Here is a 22,106-nt window from a genome sequence, read left to right on the forward strand (position 1 = left end):
CACGTCCGCACCGCTCTCAGGGCACGTCCGCACCGCTCTCAGGGCACATCCACACCGCTCTCAGGGCACATGTGGATTTCTTCCACATGGTAGAATGGTCCCAAGGTGGGTGAGAGGAACGTTCTCTGAAAGAACAGGTTGATAGTTGAGTGTTTGAACTGGTCAATGACTTTAATGAGGCCCAAGCCCTCTGAACATCAATCTTCCCCCGCCCCCCGCAAAAAAAATTTCAAACAAAGCAGCTGTGGTAAGGATACTAGGACTTTTGCATTGTAAATGTTCAGGTGTTCATATGTAAAGCATATAGAATCCTTATTCTATTAGAAAGAATGGACAATAATGTTTTAGCTATTACTAAGAATAGCAATTTCCTATGAGTAAAAGAAGCATATTTCTAACAGATTTATTGCCAATTTCTGTTCATTCTTAGAGAGATCAAGGACTCTTTATGTTATGGTCAATGTGTAGAACAATTATTGACAAAGATGATATTAATAGTACCTCTTGACGCAAAAATTGCCCTTTTCCTATTAAACAGCATATGTTGCAGTTTTATGTCATTATATACAGTTAGCAAAAATGTGCCCTCTCCCTAGCAGGATAGACAGTGCTACAGATACACAATAAATGTGATACCAACCTGACTCCTGATAAATAGCGTGCATGGTGTGCCAGCCCTCAGGACACATGCACACAACTCACAGGACATACCTGGATTTCTTCCACGTGGTGTGCATATGTGTTAGTAGAATGGTAAGCTTAGAGTTTACAGAGGCAACTGGAGCATAATGCAAGGCAGAAGGTAATCAGGTGTTAAAACCAATTCCCTGGATGATGGGACCCTCGGGAGCACGTGTCGATGTATTCATCTGTTGATGAGCCCATGCCACATTTCCAGGACCAACAGGCCAATGCAAACAGAAAGTCTGTCCTTAGGAATTGGTAGAGGATGATGTTCACCTCATTCAACAAACACTTGAGTGTCTAAAAGTGGCAGGCAGTGTCCTAGGAGGGAAAGACCCCAGACAGGGCAACCAGACAGCACCTGGAAGTCACAGGGCAGCATGCTGGGACCTCCGAGGAAGTGAGCACATAGGGAGTTGTGGGCTCACTGTCACTTATTCTACGTTGGTACCAAGCCTTGTGAAGAAGGCAGAGGAGCTGTGCTGGGCAGGGGTCATGGAAACCTTCCAAGGGGGTGTCAGAGAATCCTTATTTAATGGAAGAATCAACAGCCCCAGAGAGTGATCTCTTAAGGTTCCTAGGTAGCTGGTGAGAGTCAGAACGTCCTTGACTCACTGCTAAGTGCTCCGGACACTGCCATCGTGATGAGAGAGCACTTGTGGCTAATAACAGCTGCTCGTTTTTAGACTGGCCTGCATTTCGGAAATCAGAAAACCAGCATCTGGGAATGTTAGGGACAGCTGCACCGGCCTCCGGCACTCCAGATTCGTTTGCGTCTTCCCTGGCATGTTCTGCAATTCATCGTTTCTGTTATGTCTTGTAATATACAAGAAACATGCAATGTACAGAAACAGGGTTACATGTTGAAGGCAGTCAACTTGCTTTGTATTAAAATGTCATGTCACCGTAGCAGATCCCAAAACAAAATGTTAAATTAACCTCAACATGAGCTGAGCAGGCCTTGGCTTGGAGGCGTTTGCTTCTATGCATGACCACCACGTGCCAGCCCTCAGGACACATGCACAAAAGGAAGTTCCCAGAAGGAAGTTCTCAGATCTCTGAGGATCCCCTTGCTGAATAGCTGCTTTCTGTGTCTCCAGGGGCCATGCTAGAAGCTGACATGGCTCTTCTCTAGCCAGGCTCTTGGAGCCATGGCTTCCCTACTACGAGAGGGGCAAGGTGGGTGGTGTGAGGAACAGAAATCTGGTGGTACAGAAAATACTATATGTACACACTGGGGAGATGTCGCTCTTTAGGTGAAAAGGGCGTTAAGTATCCTTGACATGGTCAGGCACAGTGGCTCCCGCCTGTAATCCCAGAACTTTGGGAGATGGAGATGGGCAGATGATTTGAGGTCAGGAGTTAGAGACCAGCCTGGCCAACATGGTGAAATCCTGTCTCTACTAAAAACACAAAATTAGCCGTGTGTGGTGGTGCACACCTGTAGTCCCAGCTACTTAGGAGGCTGAGGTGGGAGGATTGCTTGAGCCCAGGAGACAGAGGCTGCAGTGAGACAAGATTGTGCCACTGCACTCCAGCCTGGACAATAGAGGGATACTTGTCTCAAAAAAAAAAAAAGTGACACAGTAACCACAAAAGAGATACTGCCACAAGCAGCAGAGACTGTTCACAAATTATTAGTATTTTTATAAATTATTTTTTTACTTTAAGTTCCAGAATACATGTGCAGAATGTGCAGGCTTGTTACGTAGGTACAAATGAGCCATGGTGGTTTGCTGCACCTATCTACCCATCATCTAGGTTTTAAGTCCCGCATGCATTAGGTGTTTGTCCTAATGCTCTGTCTCCCCTTCCCCCCCACCCAACCCTTCAACAGGCCCCAGTTTGGGATGTTCCTCTCCCTGTGCCCATGTGTTCTCACTATTCAACTCCCACTTATGAGTGAGAACATGCAGTGTTTGGTTTTCTGTTCCTGTGTTAATTTGCTGAGAATTATGGTTTCCAGCTTCATCCATCCCTGCAAAGGACATGAACTCATCCTTTTTTATGGCTGCATAGCATACCATGGTGTATAGGTACCACATTTTCTTTATCCAGTCTATCATTGATGGGCATTTGGGTTCGTTCCATGACTTTGCCATTGTAAATAGTGCTGCAGTAAAGGTATATGTGCATATGTCTTTATAGTAGAATGATTTATAATCCTTTGGGTATATACTCAGTAATGGGATTGCCGGGTTAAATGGTATTTCTGGTTCTAGATCACCACACTGTCTTCTACAATGGTTGAACTAATTTATATCCCCACCAAGAGTGTAAAAGTGTCCCTGTTTCTCCACAGCCTCGCCAGCATCTATTGTTTCCTAACTTATTAATAACTACCATTCTGACTGGCATGAGATCATATCTTAATGTGGTTTTGCTTTGCATTTCCCTAATGACCAGTGATAATGAGCTTTTTTTCATATGTTTGCTGGCTGCATAAAGTTATTCTTTTGAGAAGGGTCTATTCATATCCTTTGCCAACTTTTTGATGGGGTTTTTGGTTTTTTCTTGTAAATTTGTTTAAGTTCCTTGTAGATTCTAGATGTTAGCCCTTTGTCAGATGAGTAGATTGCAAAAGTTTTCTCCCATTTTGTAGGTTACCTGTTCACTCTGATGCTAGTTTCTTTATGCAGAAGCTCTTTAGTTTATTAAAATCTCATTTGTCAATTTTGGCTTTTGTTGTCATTGCTTTTGGTGTTTTAGTCATCAAGTCTTTGCCCATGCCTATGTCCTAAATGGTATTCCCTAGGTTTTGTTTTAGTGTTTTTATGGTTTTGGGTTTTACATTTAAGGCTTTAATCCATCTTGAGTTAACTTTTATATAAGGTGTAAGGAAGGGATCCAGTTTCAGTTTTCTGTGTATGGCTAGCCAGTTTTCCCAGCACCATTTGTTAAATAAGCCTTTGCCCATAGCTTGTTTTTGTCAAGTTTGTGAAAGATCAGATGGTTGTAGATGTGTGGTATTATTTCCGAGGCCTTGGTTCTGTTCCATTGGTCTGTATATCTGTTTTGGCACCAGTATCATGCTGTTTTGGTTACTGTAGCCTTGTAGTATAGTGTAATTCAAATAGTGTGATGCCTCCAGTTTTGTTCTTTTTGCTTAGGATTATCTTGGCTATATGGGCTCTTTTTTGGTTCCATATGAAATTTGGTTCCATATTAAAGTAGTTTTTTCTAATTCTGCAAAGAAAGTCAATGGTAGCTTGATGGGAATAACATTGAATCTATAAATTATTTTGGGCAGTATGGCCATTTTTACAATATTGATTCTTCCTACCTATGAGCATGGAATGTTTTTCCATTTGTTTTTGTCCTTTCTTATTTCCTTGAGCAGTGGCTTGTAGTTCCCCTTGAAGAGGTCCTTCGCATTCCTTGTAGGATGTATTCCTAGGTATTTTATTCTCTTTGTAGCAGTTGTGAATGGGGGTTCATACATGATTTGGCTCGTTGCTTGCCTATTGCTGGTGTATATGAATGCTTGTGATTTTTGCATATTGATTTTTGTATCCTGAGACTTTACCAAAGTTGCTTATCAGCTTAAAGAGATTTGGGGCTGAGAGGATAGGATTTTCTAAATATAGAGTCATGTCATCTGCAAGCAGAGACAATTTGACTTCCTCCCTTCTTATTTGAATACCCTTTGTTTCTTTCTCTCTGATTGCCCTGGCCAGAACTTCCAGTGCTATGTTAAATAGGAGTGGTAAGAGAGGGCATCCTTGTCTTATACTGGTTTTCAAAGGGAATGTTTCCAGCTTTTGCCCATTCAGTATGATATTGGCTGTGGGTTTGTCATAAATAGATCTTATTATTTTGAGATATGCTCCATCAATACCTAGTTCATTGAGAGTTTTTAGCATGAAGGGCTGTTGAATTTTGTCGAAGGTGTTTTCTTCAACTACTGAGATAATCATGTGGCTTTTGTTTTTGGTTCTGTTTACACGATTGATCACGTTTGTTGATCTCTGTATGTTGAACCAGCCTTGCATCCCAGGGATAAAGCCTATTTCATCATCATGGATAAGCTTTTTGATGTGCTGCTGGATTCAGTTTGCCGATATTTTATTAAGGATTTTCACATCGATGTTCATCCAGGATATGGCTTGATGTTTTCTTTTTTTGTTGTTGTGTCTCTGCCAAGTTTTGGTATCAGGATGATGCTGGCCTCATAAAATGACTTAGGGTGGAGTCCCTCTTTTTCTATTGTTTGGGATAGTTTCAGAAGGAATGGTACCAGCTTTTCTTTGTACCTCTGATAGAATTCAGCTGTGAATCCGTCTGATCTTGGGCTTTTTTTTGGTTGTTAGGCTCCTAATTAACTGCCTCGATTTCAGAACTTTTTACTGGTCTATTCAGGGATTCTACTTCTTCCTGGTTTAGTCTTGGGAAGGTGTATGTGTCCATGAATTTATCCATTTCTTCTAGATTTTCTAGTTTATTTGTATAGAGGTGTTTGTAGTATTCTCTTATGGTAGTTTGTATTTCAGTGGGATCAGTGGAGATATCCCTTCATTATTTTTTATTCACAAATTATTTTGAGAGACTCCTAGCTCATATAATTAGTGAGTGCTTTTGTATCTGGCTGTGGTCCTAGTAATTTCTCTCAGGATCACACCAGAGGCAGCTTAGAGGAAGGCACAAACTTACTTTAAACATTTCTTACCTCATGCGGAAGAATGGAAGCTGCACATTTGGCTCTGTTCACCATTTAGTTGGGTAGCCCATTCACTTCATATTTTATTCTGTCTTACATCTTTCCACTAAGGAAAAGTTTCTCCTCAGGAAACGCTCTGAGGCCAAAATAGGAGCCTGCCATGGAAATGAGACCACTGCGGGGAACAGAAAGAGTGTGGCCTCTGGCACTAGATCTCCATTTCTTTCAGCCATGTTGGTGATTCACTTCAGTTTTTGGCTTTCAGTTTCTTCAACTGTAAGGCAGTAACAATATCCATCTTATAGGAAGTTTGGGGAATGAATGAAATAACACAGGAACTGAGACATCTATCACATAGCAGGCACTGAACAAATGTTCACTCTCTTTTCCTGTTGCTCAGGAGACAGTGAAATAAGGCTATTTGCTCTGTGTCTATAATAAAGGACCCAGTGCTGGCAGTACCATGAATGTGCTGCAGAATGTCCTCGTATCCAAGAGAGCCATAGGAGGAAGGAAAGAAAGAGGAGAGAGACAATGGTGGAATCCATAAGCCAGGTCAAGGAAGCTGTTGAGGAATTTTCACCACATTTGTAGAGAATCTGGAGCTGCAATGTCCAATGGCATTTCCACTGCCATGTGGAAAATTTAAATTAAGTAAATTAAGTAGAATGGAAAGTGAGTCCCCTGGGCACACTAGTCGCATTTCAAGTGCTCCACAGCCATATGTGGCTAGTTGCCACCATTCCAGGCAGTGCAGAAAGTTGTGCGGATGGTGCTGTCTGACAGATTCTGGAGGATCGAGGAGGGCCAGCAGGCAGCGTCCCAGCTGGGACATGGGTGCTGTGGTTCACTGAGAGGTGGTGGAGCCAAGTTGGGGCAGGAGCGCCAAGAGAGATTCAGGTGGTGGAATGATGACTCCTGGTGATGAATGGGATGGGGAGGTTGAGAGAGGAAAGGGCAAGTCAAAGAGGACTCCCCAGGACTGGAAGTGGATAGCTGCAGGGTGGCACTCGCACAGAGGAGGGTGCTCAGGGCAGGGAGATCTGGGAGTGGGGATGAAGAGCTTGTTTAGGATATACAGAATTTGAAAGACCTTTAGGACTTTCTGGAGAAAATAGCAGGTAAACACGGAGTTCTGTGGGTGAAGGTGAGGAAAGCAGCCCGCTGCTGCAGATGTGGGAGGTGGCAGCATGTGGGTGGTCACTGAAGCTGGGAGTGGATGGAACTGACCAGGTGTTGGTGCAGCTTGAGAAGAGGGCCCAGAGTGGAAGAGGGTCCAGAGGAAAAGCGGTGGTCAAATGGGGAGGTGGCTGCAAAACATCTGAGAAAGACCTGTTGCCAAGGGAAGAAAAGGAGGCAGAATGGGGACATTCAGGACAAGCCAGAAAATGGAGTGTGTGCCCCACTTTGCCAATGAGGGGTCTGAGGGGCAGAAGCTGCAGAAAGGTCAGTTAGCAAATGGCCTGAACAACTGTTCAGTAGCCCTTGCAGCTGGGAGGTGCTTTTGAAGAATATTGGATCAACTCAAGGCATGGTAATGCTCACGGGGTTTTCAGTATATATATTAGAACCCACAAAGCAAACAGGGACAGCAGTTCATTTTTCTTTTAATGTGAAGAGTGTTGTCCAGCAAACTTCCTTAGTAAAATTGCCGTAATAAATAGAAGAGAGTGGGCTGGGCACGGTCACTCACGCGTGTAATCCCAGCACTTTGGGAGGCTGAGGAGGGCAGATTATGAGGTCAGGAGTTCAAGACCAGCCTGGCCAATATGGTGAAACCCCATCTTTCTTAAAATAGAAAAATTAGCTGGGCGTGGTGGTGGACACCTGTAGTCCCAGCTACGAGGGAGGCTGAGGCAGAAGAATCACTTGAACCCAGGAAGCAGAGGTTGCAGTGAGCCGAGATCATGCCACTTCACTCTAGCCTGGGTGACAGAGTGAGATTCCATCTCTAAATAGATAAATAAATAAATGATGGCTATTTCTGTTATATGATAACAGAATGTGTAAATGTGTGTAAATGAGCAGTTCGAATGTGGTTGAGAGAATATGCAGTATCTTTGTGTTTGAATGTTTAAGCCTGGCTAAAAAATCCCAGCAACTTAACAAGCCTATCTTTGTAAATAACCCCGAAACTCTATTCCAGACCATGGCTGACTTTATTATATACTATGTGCATATATGTGTGTATATGTGAAGATGTGTATATGTCACCATGTGAAGAGTTCAGCATCAAAGGCAGCCATGAAGCTTCTGAGCTGATCCTTGTGTTTTAAGTCATGATTGAGTTCAGCGATGCTGGTCCTGAGCCCTTCCTCACCCATCACAGTACATTATACCTTAATTATAATGATGGTTCATTTCCACATTCAGCCATGGAACTTTTACCTTCTTCAGCCTTTTGTGCTTGGTCATAACTTTCTGTGGCTGACTTAATGTAAAACCTGGGTAATATGCTTACCTCTTTCAAGGTTAATGCCTTTTCAGTGGCTGGTTTTTAGATAATTCACAGAGCTTACCAACTGTTGGTCAACAGCCAGGCAACATTCGAAGATGCAATTATACTATATTTTAGAGGAATGAGGAGGGGAAATGTCCATATAGGAGTTTATGCTTCCTTTTTTAACTGTGGGGAAATATCCATGTAGGAGTTTATGCTTTCTTTTTTATTTTTAATTGTGGTAAAATACACAAGCATAAAATTTACCATGTTAAGCATTTTTCAGTGTACAGTGTAGGTGTCAAGTACATTCACATTGTTGTACAACCAATTTTCAGAGCTTTTTGTCTTGAAAAACTAAAACTCCCCATTCCCCTCTCCCCCAGCACCCTTCTACTTTCTGTCTCTATCAATTTGACTACTGGGAGTAGCTCATATGGGGAGACTCATACATATTTGTCTTTTTATGACTGGCTCATTTCACTTAGCATAATGTCCTCCAGGTTCATCCATGTTGCTGCAGATGTCAGAATTTCCTCCCTTTATAAGGCTGAATAATATTTTATTGTATATATACACCACATTGTGTTTGCCTACTAATCTGTCAAGAGACATTTGGGTTGCCACCTTTTGGCTATTGTGAATCAAGCTGCTATGAACATGGATATATAAATATCTCTTTGAGACTCTGCCTTCAATTCTTTTGGGTATATTCCCAGAAGTTAGATGGCTGGATCATATAAAAATTCTATATTTATTTTTTTGAAGAACCACCAAACTTTTCCACAGCAGATACACCATTTTTCATTGCTCACAACATTGAACAAGGATCATAATTTCTTCACATCCTTGTGAACACTTGATATTTTCTGGGATTTTTTTTATAATACTCACCTTCATGGTCCTGAAGTAGTAACTGATTGTGGTTTTAATTTGCATTTCCTTAATGATTAAGTGATGCTGAGTACCTTTCTGTGCACTACTGGTCATTTGTAAGTCATCTTTGAATAAATATCTTTTCAAGTCTTTGCCCCATTTTTTAATCAATTTTGTTGTTGCTGTTGTTGAGTTGTAGGAGTTCTTTCTATATTCTGGGTATTAACTCCTTATCCAATCTATGATTTGCAAATATTTTCTCCCATTCTGTGTTTTTGTTTGTTTTCACTTTGTTTTGATGCCGAAATCATCTTTCTCTTATGATGACAACAGAAAATAGTTTGTTTCTTTTACTCCTTAACTGGCAAAAATTAAAAGCTGTGTTTGATCCCAGTTTATTTAGAGAAGGGAGAAAGTATTTTTCTTATGATCACCAACTCATTTTCTTCATCATTGATATCTCAAAAGTTACAGATAACATGTGCCGGTGTTCACAGCTAGTTTTGAAGACTTAACAAGCACGTGATTTTCTGTGAGAACACTGCGGAAAAACTAGGGTCTTGCCTCATTCTGGGAGGAAATCAGGCATTCTCACCTGACTGCAAAATTTGTGCTGTCACAGGGTGATCTTTGTGGAAAAAACAAAAGTTTTAGGTAGAAAAAAACCTCTGAAGGTCCTGTGCTCTGAACTTCTAGAAGATCACATCTAAATCAAACCTGACACACAGGAACCTCTTCCTGATGTGAAATATATCTAGGGGAGATTTTGGGAAACTATCTTATTGTCTAACACCTGTGTCAGTAAATCCCCTGCTCCTATGCAGCTCAAATCCCTCTTCTTACGATATAATAATAACTGTGTAATACCTGGGATTTACATGGTGTCTTTCTTTCTAAGTCCTGTCATTAAATCCTTCTAATGTTTCCATGAGGTGAGGATGAGTAAATATTACTATTTAAACTTAATCACCCTCCTGTCTTAATTCCTTTCTCTATAAAAAGAAAATAATAGTAATGCTTACTTAGATTATTTTTACCCTTTTTGTAGAGAAAGGAATTAAGATGGGGGGGGATTAAATGCATTTTCACGGACTCATATGTGAGGCAGAAGGGAAGGAAGCACCTGAGGTAGCCATCAGGTGGCTCCTATGGGTGGTAGGCCAGCCCTCCGCCTGGGTCGCTCCATTGCTGATGGTTACCTGTCACTCTGGACTCATCCATAAAGTGGGTATCACCAGGGCCAAGTGTCATGGGTGTGTGGCCTTGCAGTCCCACTCTTGGCATAATATTCTGCTGCTCCCATCTTGAAATTCTTAGTAAACTTTCAACGAGGGGCCCCTTATGTTCATTTTGCACTGGGGCCCCACCAATTATGTAGCCTGACCTATGCATAATATAATCTGTTTAAGATTGTGTTTGTCATAATTCAGCCTGAAATACAGCTTGCAGGGGGTAGAGCACCTTGCAGGTGTGGGTAGGGAAGAAGACAGCAGTGATATCAAAGACAAACAGTTTGGATGGAGCAGGACATAGAATTCAGGCAGACAAGGGACTCACTGATATGCTAAAAAACGAACTTTTAAACCCAGGACCTAATTTGATACAAAAAGGAAATAGTGAAGGAATTTTATAAGGAGTGAGACACTCTCAAGCAATAGAGAAATGTTATTGTCAGTGTCATCATAGAATAGAGGAGATAATTTTAAAATGATTGATATTTAAAAGACTAGGAAGATGCCAATTGACCAATTAAGTTTATTAAGGTCCTAAAGGGACTAGAAAGTATATATGGGTTAAACTACAGTCAGTCCTCATCATTCTCAGATTTTGTATTTACAACTTCACCTACTCACTAAAATGTATTTGTAACCCTAAAATCAATGTTCAGGGCACTTTTACAGGCATTCCCAGATGTGCAGAGCAGTGAAAAATGCCTGCCATCGATGTGCATGTTCCTGGCAAGATCAAACAAGGTGACCCTACTCTCTTATTTCAGCTCTGATGCCGTAAATACTCATCCTTTTTGAGGTCTGTTGCATGCCATGGTTTTGTTTTGTTTTGCATTTTTGTGCATTTTGTTGGTGAGTTTGCTGTTGAGATGGCCCCCAAGCATAGAGCCTCAGTGCTATGTTCCTAAGTGCAAGAAAGCTATGACATGGCTTATGGAGAAAATATGTGTGTTAAAGAAGCATCCATCAGGCCTGAGCAACAGGGCCGTTTGCCATGAGTTCAAGGTTAAGGAATTGGCAGTATACATTAATTAAGATGTCTTTAAACAGAAACACGCATAAAACAAGTTTATATATTGGTCATTTGTTGAGAAAGTTGTGACCAGCAATGTAACCATAATAAGTTATTGTCTGATGCACCCAGAAAGTCAATATGCCAAGACAGTGGGTTGCAGCAGAGAGGTTTAATCAGAGTCACATCAAAAGAGGAGATGGGAGGAAACCTCAAATCCATCTCCCCAGGAGTGTGTGGCAAGCATTTTTAAGGGTTTGGCAGTGGGTGGAAGTGTGGAGGTCATTGACTGGTTGAAGAGTTGGGGAAAGTGGCTCAACAGGGAGAGGAAGAAGTCATATTCTCATGCTGACCCTGTTCCTCTGTGGGGGTCTTCAAACTGGTTGTTGGAATTCAGGGTCTGAAAAACATCTTAAGCCAGGGATGTCCAATCTTTTGGCTTCCCTGGGCTACATTGGAAGAAGAATTGTCTTGGGCTGCATATAAAATACACTAACACTAGTGATAGCTGATGAGCTAAAAAAAAAAAAAAAAAAAAAAGAAAAAATTGCAAAAAAATCTCATCATGTTGCTGGGTGTGGTGGCTCATGCCTGTAATCCCAACACTTTGGGAGGCTGAGGCAGGCAGATCACAAGGTCAGGAGATCGAGACCATCCTGGCTAACACGGTGAAACCCCTGTCTCCACTAAATATATAAATGTTTAGCTGAGATGGCGCCACTGCACTCCCCCCTGCCCGCACAAAAAAAAAACTCCCAAAAAAAAAAAAAAAAAAAAAAAAAAAATTTCATCATGTTTTAAGAAAGTTTACGAATTTGTGTTAGGCCGCATTCAAAGCTATCCTGCGCCATATGCAGTCTCCTGGGCCATGGGTTGGACAGGGTTGTCTTAAGAGATCCTTAAACAAAAGTCTTTGATTCTGGTGTCAGAGACCTGTCTGTATAGTCAATATCTAGTGCTATGTGACGTTTAGCAACTAGGAAGTGAGGCAAAGTGCAGCACGATTAGTACTTAATTATAACTATATTTCTCTCCAGAACCTGGCATGCAATTCTTGTCAGCCCCATGGGGGTGGTTACAGTAGTTTGTGGGAACCTAACCCTGTATTTCCCCTAGGAGCAATTGTTCAGTATTCATTAAATCAGTGGTCAGATGACTTTGTAAGATATAGCTAGCTACCATGGATATGGAGGATCGACTGTGAATATATATAACGCCCAGAGAATATAGGCTCAAAGGGAAATGACTCCTTAAGGAGCAGCCAAGAATAGGAGCCATACATGACAGAGGATCTCTATTTAACTGACAATTTCTGGAACCTTTAAGTTGCATGATGTCTCTGGTTACCTAGCCCTATCCCCGTACTGCTAGGATTCTTTCCAAAGCATTTCCTAAAGGCTAGAAGAATCCGTATGGTAACAGGAAAGCCAGATCTAGGCACCACCATATTGCTTAATTTGGAGACCTTTTTCCCCCACATTTTAGTGGTTTTGAAAACTAAATACTAAATAAGATGGAGACATCTTATACTTGAGATATATGTGTGTGTGTGTATGTATGTATGTATGTATGTATGTATATATATGAGATGGAGTTTCACTATTGTTGCCCAGGCTGGAGTGCAATGGTGCAATCTTGGCTCACTGCAACCTCTGCCTCCTAGGTTCAAGTGATTCTCCTGCCTCAGCCTCCCAAGTAGCTGGGATTACAGGTGCACGTGATTTATGTATTTTAACAAACAAACAGAACCTGTTCCTTCAAAAACTATTATTGAATCTCTGAGATGCCTTCCAATCCATACGTCAGCAAGCTTTTTCTGAAGTGAGCCACGTATTAATGTTTTTAGGCTTTGTGGGCCACACAATCTTGGTTACAGCTACTCAGCTATGCCACTGTGGCATGACAGCAGGCACAGGATATATGTGAAGGAATGAATGAGTGTGGTTGTGTTCTAAACAATTTCATATCATTTGAACATGTCACAAAATGTTATTCTTTGGCTTTTTTTTCTTAGTCATTTAAAAGTATAAAAAACACAAACATGGAAAAAACTTACAAAGCATGAGGCCAGACGTGGCCTGTGACGGTAGTTTACCGGACCCTGTTGGCTTTCTGTGGCATCACAGAATGAGGGAAGAAAACAGTCCTTATCTATTGACTTGAGACACCTTGCTCGCACGTGTTCCCACCTAAGGCTGCCTCTGGCCACTAAGATCTGCCCCTTATTGCTTGGTGTTCTTTTTTTTTGGGAGATTGAAGTAAGGATCTAATTGCCTAATCTAGATTAAACCTAATGTTAAAGTTGGTAACATAGAAACACAAGCCAGCTTAGATTTTTACTTTGCTCAGCGTAGTGTACATTTGCAAGAAAGATCTCGGAAATATTGAAAACAAGATTAGGAAAAGTTCACACTTCTATATACAGTAACATGCCAATGCATTTCAAACACCACCCTTTCATTAGATTTCCTTTGTTCAGCAATGTTCTAATTACCCCTCTATCTTTAAGCTCTACTTTCTTCTCTTCCATTTTGTCATTTTTCTTTGTGGTTTTCACATGTATAATAGACCTATTTTCAAGAAGGCGGAGCTGTGATCTAGAATGAGGCTTTTAAAACAAGGAAACTTAAACAAGGTGGAAATTAAATAAATTTAAACAAAAAATTTGCCAGGAAATTGAGCCCATCTTGCTTAGCACAGCATCCAAACATGTGTTGAGGATTTAATATTCACCCTTGATCAGAGATCAGTGATTGGCGTTGAACTTGTTATAAAAATGGGGATGAAGGGCCAGGCACAGTGGCTCATGCCTGTAATCCCAGCACTTTGGGAGGCCGAGTTGGGCAGATCAAGAGGTCAGGAGTTCGAGACCAGCCTGGCCAACATGGTAAAACCCTGTCTCTACTAAAAATACAAAAAATTAGCCAGGCGTGGTGGCAGGCACCTGTATTCCCAGCTACTCTGGAGGCTCAGGCAGGAGAATCGCTCGAACCCTGGAGGTGGAGGTTGCAGTGAGCCGAGATAGTGCCACTGCACTGCAGTCTAGGCGACAAGAGCAAGACTCCATCTCAAAAAACAAAAAAAAAGGGGGAATGAAGAACAAATTAAAACATAGTCTTGATAACAATTTGATGCTAATGGATGGGGGCCAGGGTGAGTTTTCAGAAAGCTCTTGGTCTCTCATGAGACACTGTAGCACCTACTCCACCCTCCACTCTCCCATCCCAGCCAGCCCATTCCTGGGCAGGCACTGGCCAAACCCAGACTGCCTGAACCTGCACCAGCCTAGACTCTGGAACCAGCCCTGGGAGGCTGCATGGGACAACCCTGCCTCTGTCACTCCATTAGTGTCGTTAAGCATCCGACTAAGGCCCCAGATGCCTCTCACATGCCTAGTGTTTAGCTGATGCACCAGGCGTGCTCACTGACAAACTTTTGGCCACGAAGTGCCTTTTGATCTCTCTTGGTTGGATCTAGGAGGGCTTCAGGACTCTCCAAAACTCACCCACTGAGACAGCCTGCCAGGAACACTCAGTTACATGATGGCATTTTGGAGCCTGGGTTTTCAGAACGGAGCCCATAAGTGAGTGGTAGCATAACCTTTTCTTTAGCTATAGAAACAAATCAAATGCTGCAGAATTTGTAAGGGATGGGTTTTTCTTACCTGTCACTTTCTGCTGAGATATAACCAGACAGGGAAAAAAGCAGAGCCACATGGCTGAGGGGCCATCTGGGCACAAGTGGGCATCTTCCCTTCCGCCTGCACTGGGAGCAGGTTGGGGGTTTAGAATCTGTTTTTTAAAAGTTAATATTTATTGCAGAATATACATAGCTCACAGTTTACCATTTCAAGTGTACAATTCAGTGGTGTTAGGTCCATTTACGTAGTTGTGCAGCCATCACCACCATCCATCACCCCAAACAGAAACTCTGTATCCCTTAAACACTACCTTCCTTTCCCCTACTCCTGGTAAGCGCTATTCTGCTTTGTTTCTATGAATTTGGCTACTCTAGGTGCCTCATATAAGTGGAATCTCATAGTGTGTGTTCTTTTGCGTCTGGCTCATTTCACTTAGTTAATGTTTGGAGGTTCATGGTGCTGTAGCATGTATCAGAATTTTATTTCTTTTTGAGGCTGAATAATAGGTCTCTGTGTATGCCACATTTTGTTAATCTGTGGATGGACAGTTGAGTTGTTTTTACCTTTCGGAATTGTGAATAATGCTGCTGTGAACACTTTTTTTCTTTTTTTGAGATGAAGTTTTGTTCTTGTTGCCCAGGTTGGAGTGCAGTGGTACAATCTTAGCTTACTGCAACCTCTGCCTCCCTGGTTCAAGCGATTCTCCTGCTTCAGCCTCTGCAGTAGCTGGGATTATAGGCGTCTGCCACCACACATAGAGATGAGGTTTCACCACGTTGGCCAGCCTGGTCTCAAACTCCTGACCTCAGGTTATCCACCCAACTCGGCCTCCCAAAGTGCTAGGATTATAGGTGTGAGCCACCCCGCCCAGCTGTGAACACTTACCTACAAATTTCTGTTCGAGTAGTTGCTTTCAGTTTTTTCGGGTATATGCCCGGAAGTGGAATGGTGTGTCATATGGTAATTCTCTGTTTAATCTCTTTGGGAACTATCATACTGTCCTCCAAAACACTACACCATTAGACGTTTTCACCAGTGGCATACAAGGGTTCCGATTTCTCTATATCCTCGCCAACACTTGTTATTTCCACTTCTTTTTTGAACACTTGTTATTTCCCCCTTTTTTTGGTAATAGCCATCCCGATGGGTGTGAAATGCTATCTCATGGCAGTTTTAGTTTGATTTGCATTTCTCTGCTGACTAGAGATGTTAAGCATCTCTTCATGTGCTCATTGGCCATTTGTGTATCTTCTTTGGAGAAATGGCTTTGGCAAGTGCTTTACCAATTTTTGATTCAGTTTGGTTTGTTTGTTGTTGAGTTGTCAATGTTCTTTATATATTCTGGACATTAACCCTTTATCAGATATATGATTGCAAATATCTTCTCCCATTCTTTCAGTTGCCTTTCACTCTCTTGCTAGTGGCCTTGGGTGCATGGAAGTTTTTAATTTTGATCTACTGATATTTATTTTTCTTTCATTGCCTATGTTTTTAGTGCCATATCCAAAAATAACATTTTTTGTTTGTTTGTTTGTTTGGAGACAGAGTCTTGCTCTGTTGCCCAGGCTGGAATGCAGTGGTGCTATCTCAACCCCCTGCAACCTCTGCCTCCTGGGTTCAAGGAATTTCCCTACCTCAGCCTTCCAAGTAGCTGGAAATACAGGCACGTGCCACCATGCCTGGCTAATTTTTGTATTTTTAGTAGAGATGGGGTTTCACCATGTTGGTCAGGATGGTCTTGAACTCCTGACCTTATGATCCGCCCACTTTGGCCCCCCAAAGTGCTGTGAGTATAGGAATGAGCCACCGCATTCAGCCATAACTTCGTTTTGTTTCAGATGAAGGCCATACCCCCTATATAATCACTTCAGGTCATTTTCCAATGTTCACAAAGCTGTTTCTGGAACACCTGGACTAAATAGTCACCACTCATTTGTGTCCACTGAAACTACTAGCATTGGAGTATTCATAGTTAAATCGATGTCTGTTTTGCTCTAACCCCATCAATATCGCTGACTAAAATTTTGATCTTTGAAAATAAAGTTCCCAATATCCCCTGCCCCAATGCTCATTTTAGGCAAAAGCTCATTCCAATTAGGTAAACAGTATGGAGTCAGCAGATAACATATAAGAAATGAGCATGCTACTGAAATCATGTGGGACCTACTTTAGAGAGGCTGTTATCATTCAGGCTTCATCACCGCTTAAGTGATTATGTAACCTCAGACCAGCAGCAGTGGCCCCAGATGTGCAGCAAGGAGACTCTCCCTGCAAGGCATTCTGAGAAGCCATCATTTGCAGTGGAAACCAGGTGTGGGGAGTGGCCGCTGGCCTGACCCAGCGATGACTCATGAGGGGACTAGGGAAAAGGCAGATTGAGCCCCATGGCCTCATCGGAGTGAGCCAAGTGCCATCAGTCGTCCTGTGACCCTGCCAGGCTTCTCTTCCACCCTGACAGCTGTGGCCCATCAGCTGGATAAATCATGCTGGGCGTCTGCTAAACTTCTGAGATCCCAGCAGATGCATTTTGTACAGAATGAAAAGTCAAGCACAAGTCTTTCTCTGATTCCTAATAATGTGGGACTCTTATTGCTGACTATAATTAGGGTTCTTGCCTCTCCATCTAGCCTGGGATCTACCAGGAAAGGTCAGTGGGAATCAGCATTGAGACAGCAGGCCAGGCCATCACTGTGTTGGTCTCATTGAAATGAAGTCACTTGTGCTGATGAGCAAAGGTAGCACTTTGGGCTTAGTCGCTGTGACCACCCTCCCCACTCCGACCCCGGTGCCTCTAACCACAGTGAGCAGAGAATGGGGCTCATAGAGCACCCATGGCATGGCATGCGGATGGAGTCATGTTAAACAGGTTGAAGGAAACCGGAGTCTAGGGAAGGATAGAAAGGGGTTAGCTTGGTGTATTGAGTTTTGCAATATTGGTGCCACAAAATGAAGATGCTCATTTCAGTTGCCCAGTTTTTTGCTTGTTTTTCGAGATGGAGTCTCGCTCTGTCACCCAGGCTGGAGTGCAGTGGTGTGATGTCCACTCACCACAACCTCCATGTCCTGGGTTCAAGCAGTTCTCCTGCCTCAGCCTTCAGAGTAGCTGGGATTACAGGCGCACGCCACCATCCCTGGCTTATTTTTTGTATTTTTAGTAGAGATGGGATTTCACCATGTTGGCCAGGCTAGTTACGAACTTCTGACCTCATGATCCGCCCGCCTTGGCCTTCCAAAGTGCTGGGATTACAGGCATGAGCCACTGCCCCCAGCCAGTTGCCCAGTTTTTGTTTAGACTCATTGAACAAAACTAGCAACATGCTACCCTAAAAAATACTGTTGAAATAAGTTATTCCCAAGCACTGGGAGTTTGAATAAGTCAGAGAAACTGAGAAGCAAGAATCCAGGCAACAGTAGCTTGGAATCCCTTTAGCCCTCAGCCCACCCCAGGGCTGCACAGCAGAAACATGAAGGGGCCACTCCTGGGAGCTGTGGGGAATAAGTAGGTGATTCCTCTGTCAATGAGCTTGCAGGCCACGGTTTGAGGAGTTGCACCATAAATAGGACAGGTTAAACGGATAAAGATGTGGACAGCAGGATAAAACAGGAAGTGGGGTCACCGGGCTCCAACGCTAATTGTCAAGTAAATTAGAAAAACAAAAAAAATGTGTCATCTGCGAGGTGAGAGGCCAGAAAGGATTCCTTCAGGCTGGGTCCCAGGAAGGCCTGCGGGGAAGAGGTGACTGCATAGAAATAGCTGGTTGAAAGCAGCAGCAGCTACCCATGAGCACAACATTTTCAAAAAATTATTCCATGCCAAGTGAGTGTCTGAGGAAATTGCCAGGGCATTCCCCAGGAGAGCCGTGCACACAGTCATTCTGAAGTGATTTGCTTTGAAAGGTGGCCTTTGGCATGGTCTGGCATTCCCCCCCGCCATTCCAAAACTGACACATGCTGATGAACTGAACTCTTCTTTGGTGGTTTCACACTTTGCAGTGGGAATAGTGGTTTGGGTTCAAACTAGAAACAGTGCTCATTTAGAGATGAACAGCCTAGCTCCCGCCCTGCCCTGCATCCCCTTCCAGGACACGAGTTCAGCCTGTCCTGCCTCTGCCAACCCTGTACTGGGGACAGTGGCCTATCGTGCACTGAGTGGGGGTTAGGGACAGTGTCTGATGATGTATGAGTGCCTTATATGCACCTGTATCCTCATTTCCTGGCTTTTTTAGGCTCCAGAATGGCCAAGTCTGCACCTGTACCTGTGCACTTGTACCTGCACAAGTGTACCTGTGCACTGCACCAGGCCGGTACCCAGGAGATGCCCATGCGAATATACAGGGTGACTGTTAGATGCTTTGCCATAACACAGCAGTGTGGCACAGGAAGCAGTGTCCATTCTGGCTGGTCAGCATCCAGGCTGACCCAGGTGTTTGATATGTGACTCACCCAGCTCTCCTGGCCTTGTCCCCCACCTCCTTGAGATCTAACCACCTGCAGCTATTAACTTCATGTACCTGGAATTTTCCAGTTGAGATGAGGCTCCGTACTGCATCACCTGCCTACCTTAAACATCTGCTAAGGGCCAGGCATCTGTGCGTCCTGCCCTGAAGGCTCCCTGGGCCCACTGGCTGTAGCAGGTCAGGGTTGGGGAAGGCTCTGCAGGTCAGTGAGCACATGGGGCCCAGGACCTGCAGCTCAGACCAGCTTGGTCACATTCTGCTCACCCAGTGATTGGGGGCCCCCGCTTCAATTCCCACAGATGTTCCCAGACCTCAGCAACTGCAGTCATGGTACAGGATGTAGGCCTACAGAGATTTTCAGCCTCGTCCCAGGGCAGGGTGCGCCAGATGGGCTTCTATGGCTGCCAGCACTTTTGGTAGGTGCTGAGGCCTTCTGCATACCCACCCCTGTGGGCATCCTAGCTTATCTTTATAGATACAGGATAAGCCCTTTCCCGATAGTGGTTGGTGGTGACACCCCCTCCTCCACTGATAACGTCATGCCTACAGAGTCAAGTGCCCAGCCCCCAGCTGCCAGGCCAATCCCACCTGCTGGCTCTGATACCAGGCCCAGGTTCTGCACGAAGGCTCCATCCCTCCGCAGCTGACCAAGCCATAAACAGAAGCCCTCATGACTGGGAATGAGCTGCTTTCTCCATCTGTGGAACACGGAACAGAGGTGGGTGGGAAATGCCAACCCCAGGTTAATATGCATGGTTAGTGAGTAGCATCTAGGACACCTGTCCCCAGCCAACCTGTGAGGAAAACCAGCTGATCCCCTAGCCCCAGCCTCTCTCCATTCTTGTCTGTTTTCTCAGCATCTCCTGGGTGATGCTTAGTGCTGTGGACATGTCTCTGTGGGTGTTACAGATAGGGGCAGAGGCTCCAAGAGGGCCTGGGACCTCTCCCTGTTAGCAGGTTCACAGGTGTGCCTGGGCTGCACGCTGCCTCTTGTTCAAGGGTCGACTTACTCTGTTCCTTCTCTTATTACATATATGCGCCAGCATTGCCGTCACCCGCGTACCAATATGAACCCTTCCATGGCCCTGGCTCTGCTGTGTAACTTGTTGGGGATGTCGGTCGGTAGGCAAGCAGGCTTCTCTGCTCCTCAGAGCTCCCTAGGTAACCCTGCACTTGCTGGTCCCCTGACGACCATGCAGCCTTCAGGTCACGTGCCAAGCCCATCTTTCCTGAGAGCCCCTCTGAACTGCACCCCCTCCCTTTCCCCCTTCCCTCCTTACACTGGCAGCAGCTGCCTTTCTGTGTGTATTTCTGCTGAGTAGAAAGGAACACAGATGCCTTGAGACAGAGACTTGTTCACTGCAGCTTCCCCAGTGCCTGGCACAGAGCAGGTGCTCGGTGGCTTAGCTGGATAGATAGCAAGGATGAGTTGTAGATAATGGATGCTGGCTCTTTCCAAACCCCTTGTGGCCTGAGAACAGGGAACCTTTATCCCCAGACATGAACAAGGCGCAATCCCAGAAATGTGAAAGGTGTGGCCACCAGACAGAGCATCCTTGTGGTGGTTGATATTGCCTAGAAACCAAGATGTCTACCCTCAGGTTAAAACTTTAAGAAAGTCCCCCTCACAGCCCTTCAGGCACCCACATGGAGGGACTCCAGGGCATCTGGTTCCCGAGCACTGCGGTGGGTGTGCAAGACTCTGCTAGCCTGGTCAAAGCATCCCCACCTAGCAGTTGGCACTGCTGACAGACAGTGGCACCACATCTGGACCGCCACACCCAGTATGGCGGTAGCTTTGACAGCCATGGACCTGCCATGTGAGAAAAAACAGAAGTGGGATGGCATGTTTCTTAACTATCATTCCTGAAACGGCAAAAAAACAAGGTTCTCCTATTCCTCATTTTATAGAAGGGGAACCCAAGGACCAAATTCCACCAGAATGGCACAGAGCAGGTTTCACAAACTGTCCCATAGAGGAAAATGGTGTTTTATTGTGGAAGCAGCATGAGAAGCACAGAATCAAAGCGGTCTTGGTCTAGCGGTGCTTCTCCACATCTGTAATAACTTGTTCCAAGTAGAGTTTGAAGCATTTTACCTGAGTCATTCAGTCCTCTGAAACAACTCTGAGGCTCAGAGACGATTCTTATCCCCATTTTACAGATGAGGAAACTGAGGCATAGCATGTGTGTGTGGACATCGTGCTATTTCTCAGCTTTCTGGGCCCAGACATCCTGCGGGTGCAGAGCACGTTAAACCCCACAGTCCTTGGTAGCTGATTAGGAAAATACCACTCTGCAGATTGAGGGCAGTGACAGGCACCAACAGAAGCATGACAGTTTTTTTTCCCTGATGAGAGTTTCTTGATTCCTGGTTTGTATTGAGGCCTTTACCAAACAGTTATTTACTGTCTGACTCAATTAAAGCTTGCCAATTGAGTGGTTTTATTAAAAAATCATTAGGGTTACAGATGCAAGTTCAACAGAATCACTTTATTAAGAGTTATTTTATGGCAGGTCACATTCATATTGCCAGCTATCGTACAGTTGGAAATGACCAAAAGACATTTTTCCCATAGTGGAATATAGAATTAACTATAGAAAAAATAGTGTATTTTTTCTTTTTCTATTGCATTTTAGGTTTTTTTTTTCTTATTTGGAATTACTGTTCCTAGTAAATGGAATAGCAGTGTTCTTGTTGTGCAACAGTAATGCCATGCTGCATTTAGAATTTTTTTTACATAAATTAGGAGCAGTTCAGGTCTGGAGGGGCTGAAAAAGGTTCTTGGTTTACAGAATAGGGAAAATGAGCTAGGGGGACACCTCAGAACTTGTCCCTGGTAGTATTCACTGTCTCAAAATCAGCCTGAAATAGAAGTAGCTGAGGCGGCTCAGATCTGCCCCCACAGGGCAGAACCAGAAAGGAGGGAAAGAGGACCTGGGACTGCAGGTGGAAGTGCCAGCTGTCCCCTTGGCGGCAGCTCCATTGGCAGGCCCGGCTAAGGGGACACCACAGTTGCATTGTGGGGTGCTCTCTCCTGCTCCTCACCCTCCTGGGCCAGCACCTGCCCCTCCCTGCCAGCCCACCTTACAGCCTGGGAAGGCCTATCCC

General features: G+C 44.0%; 1 protein-coding gene across 2 annotated transcripts in view; it reads left to right on the plus strand.

Moving 5' to 3' along the window:
• NR3C2 (nuclear receptor subfamily 3 group C member 2) overlaps positions 1 to 22,106 on the plus strand; it is a 357,173-nt gene that overhangs the window by 331,989 nt on the left and 3,078 nt on the right. The window lies entirely within an intron of this gene.

The sequence above is a fragment of the Sapajus apella genome, unplaced genomic scaffold (assembly GCF_009761245.1).
Source record: "Sapajus apella isolate SASKATOON/1434 unplaced genomic scaffold, GSC_monkey_1.0 scaffold61, whole genome shotgun sequence".
Taxonomy (NCBI): domain Eukaryota; kingdom Metazoa; phylum Chordata; class Mammalia; order Primates; family Cebidae; genus Sapajus; species Sapajus apella.